The following is a 5,742-nucleotide window of genomic DNA, read 5'->3' as shown; positions in this document are numbered from 1 at the left end:
CTTTTTCTAGAAAAAACAAAGGCCAACACACAACAGCTACCCTGCTGTCCTGGGCCTCTGCCGGTCACTGCTGCTGAGCTGGGATCCAGCTGGGCCCCAGCCTGGGCGGCTGCTGACCCCTTGGGCCCAGGAGAGAACCTGTCAGGGCTCCCAGGGGTGCCACAGCCCTCCAGCTCAGCGGTCCCCTCTTGTCCTCTGAGACTCTGGAGAGCAAGTCCTCAGCGGCCCCTCCAGAGGCATCTAAAGAGCGTCACCCAGGGCAACCATGGCTCATTCCTGCCGTCTCCTCCAGGTGGCTGTCTTACAGCCTCCCAGCCTTGGGACTCCCTGCCCTCCCTGCCCGGGGACTCCCTGCCACCCAGGGCCCCAAGCTGAAGGCCCCTTAACCCTGCCCTCCCAAACCTGCAGGGGCAGCCTCCATACCTTCCCATCCTCCCCCAGCCCCTACCCTGCAAACCAGCTCCTGGTGACATGGCAGACCTCGTCCCGGCCCCCGCCCCGGGGTCCCTAATGCACGTAGACCAGGCCTCCTACGGTGCCCCTGCCATCCCTGTTCAGGTGGAAGAGCAAAAGCTGGCACCACACTGGGACACCTCGGGCAGCCCCGGGAGCCAGCGGGCTGCTTCCGCTCTTGACTGACCTGCCCCTCGCAGTGGCCTGGAGGCCGGTGCTAACGTTTGCTTGTTTTGTGGACTGGGGGGGGTCCCTGGGGGTTCCCCGGGCAGGGAGAGGAGCCGGTTTCCCCGGCTGACAGTAGCCTGCCACCAGCCTCTCTGTCCTCAGGGAAGGAGCCGAACCTGCTCCCAGAGCCAAGCTCCTGGACGTCAGAGCGGAGCCTTCCCCAGGCTGCCTCTCTCCTGTGGCGGGAGCCTGCGGCAGACTCCCCGGGCGGGTGTCAGGCCCAGGGTGGGACAGGCTTGGGACTCTGCATCTCACTCGGGGCTGGCGCTGCTGGTTCCGGGAACCTCACTGTGGGAAGCTCTGCTCTCGTGAACTGGCCACCAAGTGAGACTGGGACTAGGTTGGGACCGTCCTGGTCCCCCCAGGACACATGGCATGGTATCCTGGAGAGTTCCATGTGGACTCTCCAAACCAGGGGTCCTGTGCTGAGGACCTTCCAGTTACATTAAAACCAACCAAGCGAGAGTCCTCAGCTTTGGGAGCCACGTTCCAGCACTCACAGGCGCTGTCAGTGACACCAAAGGTTTGCTCTAAGCCCCCGGCCCCCCGCCTAGCACACTCTGAGGGCAGGGGGGACGGGCGACTGTGGGAGGGGCACACGGCTTCAGGGCGCCACCTCCACAGGGGCTTGTAGCTGAAAATGTCAGAACGAACCTCGTGGGCTTCAGGTCAGGAACTGTCCTGGACTGGTCATCTGTGGTGGCAGCGATGCCTCGGCGGACAGGGAGCAGTGGGGGTGGCCGGGGAGACTGGTGTTGAGCAGGCGGCACTGGGCGCAGGGCTGGGGGGCCGCGATGGCCGCTTCCCTGTGCTCTCCCTCCTCACAGGCTGGCTTGCCCACTGGGCAGGGTGTGACCTGTCCAACGTCCCTGGATTGAGTGTGGAACTTGCCAGAAGCCGGGCCTCAGGGAGAGGAGGCCTGGGCGTGGGGTGCAGGCTGTGAAGGCTCCTGTAGGCGCAGGAGATGGCCCCGAGGAGCTTCAACACCGCCCCATGCCTGGGCTGCAGGCTTGTCTCTGTGGCCACTGGGCCTGGGGCAGGATTTCCCTGGCCTCCGGGGGAAGGTGGCTGGGCTCTGACGGATTCCGTGGGACCCTCAGCCTGCCAGACGGGCCAAGCCAAGTGTCTCAGGTGCCTTTAGCACTCACCTTGATTTTTGTTGCATATAAGAGAAGCCCCTTGCTTCTGGCCTAAGACAAAAACCAGGGGCAGCTGCCTCGGGGGTCTGCGGAGTTGGCGTTGGACAGGGGGCACAGCTAGCCTCCTGCCAATCAGACGGACAGACGGACGGGCAGTGGCTTCTCTCCTTCTCTCCTTCCCCCTCCCCTCTTCCTCCCTCTCCTTCTTCTCTCAGTGTCTTTCTTCTCTTCTCCCCCGCCCTCCTCTGCATCTAAAAGGTAGGAGGTGACCCCCCACCCACACAGCTCCAGGTGTCCCCCTCCGCTCACACAGCCAGCAGACAGCGGACTCCGGTGCCTGGCGTTTTCTGCATGCCAGGGCTGGGCCTTGCCCTTCACTGTGGGATTTCAACTGATCCCTAGTCGTCACAGTGAACAGTGACGTTTTCTTCATCCTGATGCCTCAGAGAAGGGAAGAGAAGTGTCCAAGAACCACTCAGGTGAGAGCCCACTCCAGGGCCGGGCCCCAGAGCCTTGCTCCGTTTCTGCTGTTAACACCACCCAGGTGGGGGCACTTGTGACAGCAGCCCTGACCCGTGCTCTGGAAGCCCCCCTGAGCCTCGGCCCCTCCTGGAGGCCCAGCGCCCACACAGTGTCTTCCTGGACCCTGCGCTGCAGCCCCAGTGCCCCCTGTGCCTCCCACTCCACAAGGTGAGTTGAACAACAGGGTCACAGTGAATCCGTCATCCAATAGGCCTCAAGGCTGCCGGTGGGGGTGACTCTGGTGGCAGCTCCTGGTGCCTGCAGGAGGGGCACTTTGAGGACTTCCTTACCTGTGGGCCAGGCACCTACCCCCAGGTATGGAGAAAGCCCTCCCTAGGGGTCATAAGGTGGGGTCTCTCCTGCACTGTGGCCCCCTAACAAGGACCCACCTGCCTTCTCCTTAGACCAACTTACTGATCTCTGTGAGAATGTTCTAGAAAGAAGACAGGGTGTGGGGGTTAATCCTGGCAGCTCTGTTGGAAAACCCCAGGAATGTGCCCGGGTCATGCTGACCTGGGCACAAAGGGATCATTCAGTTAAGTCTCTTCCTGCAGGGAAGCTGCTTTTCAGAGACCTTGGCCAGGTGAGGCCATTGGCCTGGACCGGGCAGGAGCGGGGGGGGGGGGGGGGCCTGGCTCGCCCACTCTCTCTCCAGCTTCCTGGTGCCTCTCCTTGCTCTGTCTGCTGGGGGCCAGGAGCACCCAGGGTCCATCCTGCAGCTGTGCTCGGAGGCCCTGCCAGTAGGAGGCGTGAAGTCCTCGCAGCCCATGACCTGGCCCACTGCCCTGAACTGTGCCCAGGCCAACGGAGAAGCCACCCAGCCTCGACCGCCCTCCCTGAGCCCTGGCCCCTCCAGGAAACTCCAGCTGGGGATTCGGGGAAGAGAGGCTGGCCTCTCCTGCTCCTGGAAGCGTGGGAGGATGGGAGGCCATCTGGCCTCCCCAGTAACCGGCCTGACCAGGTGCTGGCCATGCAGCCCGGGGCCGGTTGCTGCCAGTTCAGCGTCCTGCAGCCCTGTGAGCCAGGGAGTTAATCCTCCAGCCAGCAGGAGGTGACAGTGCAGTCAGCATCTCCTGGCGAAGGCCACTCGTCGGGTAAGATCAAGACGGCCAGCAGAGGCGTGTGAGGGTGCTCTGGGGACCGACTGTCATCCACTCCTGCTCTGACGTGAGACGCCTTTGCACAAGACGTGGCCATCGGGAGAGGAGTGGAGGGTACACCTGTCCCTGGCGTGCCTCAGCATGTCCTGTGAATTTATCATTAGTGAAGTCTGACCCCACTGACTTCAGCGATGTGTCACTGTGGAAGTTACGACGTATGAGCCAGTTGACACTGACAGTAGCAGACATGAAAAAGGGCACCCTGACGGACTCTGAGAGCCTCAGCTGCAGCCCCAGCAGCCCCACGCAGGGCCCTGACCACACCCCTGCAGCTGCTTCCAGCTGGGCTCTGTCATTGCCACGGCATCCTGTCCGGTCCCGGGTGGGGGCTCCAGTGCCCCTCTGTCCCCCTCTTCGGCCTCTTGGCCCTGGAAGTCCCCACTGTTTTCACCCCTCCTCTCATCGGGCCTGTGGGGATCACGGCAGCTGTGAGCTCCCTTTTTGAAGGGATGGAAACTGAGGGCTGAGCCCTGCGTCCAGGGCACACAGCTGGGGCCCAGTAGGGCCACATGGGACTCAGCTCCAGAGTGGGCTCTGTCTGCTGACCGTGCAGATGACCAGGCCCCCTTTGGCAGGTCTTGGGAGGACCAAGAGGACTGGTGCTTGTGTACCAGGTGGGTGATCATACCTGAGCCCGTCCTGAATACCTACTACGCCCACCCCTCAGGGCCCGTCCCCAGCAACTCTGGACGACAGCTGCTCTTATCACGCCCACTTCACAGCAGGGAAACGGAGGCTGAGCGAGGAAACCTGCCGAGGCCAGGACTGGACGTGCTGGAGCAAGCCCTGCCTGCTGGTCTCCACCCCATCTTGTGGGCAGCCCCCCTTCAGGAAGAGGGGACAGAGTTGGCCTCCCCTGGATGCTGGGGCCCCTGCAGGACTGCTCATCACCATGTACCCTGCCCCCCCCCCCATCCCTGGGCTTTGGAGGCAGGGAAGGGAGGCTGGGACCTAGGCTTGGGTACTCACTGGCTTTGTGACTTGGGTGAGTCCTTTCAGATTGAGGTGACAGTGTCCTTGTCTGAGAGATGCACACCTCCCGCCACCCCACGCACTTCCTCCCACAAAACCACAATTGTCCTGGAGGATCTGCAGGCTGGGTGGCGTGAGGGAGGCCGGGGCCTCTGCCCGGCTCTGAGCATTAGCGGGCTCGTGGGGCTCAAGGATTATTATCAGGTTCTGCGTGTGGGACACGAAGGGAAGACATCTACCTACTACCAGGGCAGATGGGGACATTCGTCACCGTGCCTGGGGGTGATCCTGGCTTTCAGGTTGATGGGAAGAAACAGCTCCGTTTGGGAAGCCAGGTTTATGTCAACTCCAGCCATGAGGTGCCTTGAGGGATCGGGCACATGACCTCCATGGGGACAGGAGTGGGCATGACCAGGGCCACCGCTAACTCACTGCGTCCTCTGTCCTGGAGGGTCTGAACCCACTAGCCTGGGGTTGGCGAATGCCCCAGGAGTTCTGATGGCAGCCAGGGACAGAAGCCCAGGGGCCACACACACAAGGAGAAGTCCTTTCATCCAGCAGAGGGTCCTGGGGCACCCTGCCCCCCACGGATGGGTGCTGGGGCCTATAAACACTCTGGCTCCCTGGCCCAACCCTCAAGGCCGACTCCACGGTGACGCAGGTCGCCCATGTCGTCTGCGAGATGAATAGGTTTCTAAATCCAGAGGTGACAGCAGATCACCAAAGAGCCCCCGGGTCCTTCTGTGGGGTGGCACACCCGGGGCAGCCTGTGGGGTCAGGCGTCTTGAGGTCCTGAAGCCCAAGCTGCCCTGGGGAAGCCCTGGCCTCGCCCTCCGCGCCCACCTTCGATCCTGCTCTGCTTCCCTTCCCCTCCCTGCGGCTTCTGCCAAGAATCTTCCTGATAAGTGGCTCTCAGCTGCCCTGTCCCCAGGATCTCCTGCAGAGGCTCCCACGCTGCAGCAGGCAGCTGCGTGGCCCCCAGGTTCCCGGACCCCAGGAGCGGAGCAGAGCTGACATCTCATCCTGACGACGCCCTGCCTGCCCCACAGCAGCTGGAACAGGGCAAAGGTTTACAAACCGCCCGACACCCAGCGCTGTGTCCTCGTCCCTCACCGCCCGTCACCCACCGCCCTGCTCATCACACAGTCAGCCCCAGGACTGACACACAGGCCCTTCCGCTGCCTGCTGTCCTTGAGTCCCCTCCCGCTGGCTACTATGAATCAGGCATCCACCGTAAGGTCCCCGAGTGAATCTGCTTGAGCGGGAAG

This window comes from Marmota flaviventris, chromosome 18, assembly GCF_047511675.1.
Source record: "Marmota flaviventris isolate mMarFla1 chromosome 18, mMarFla1.hap1, whole genome shotgun sequence".
Taxonomy (NCBI): domain Eukaryota; kingdom Metazoa; phylum Chordata; class Mammalia; order Rodentia; family Sciuridae; genus Marmota; species Marmota flaviventris.
The sequence above is the reverse complement of the archived record's forward strand: the minus strand, read 5'-3'. Positions refer to the sequence as shown.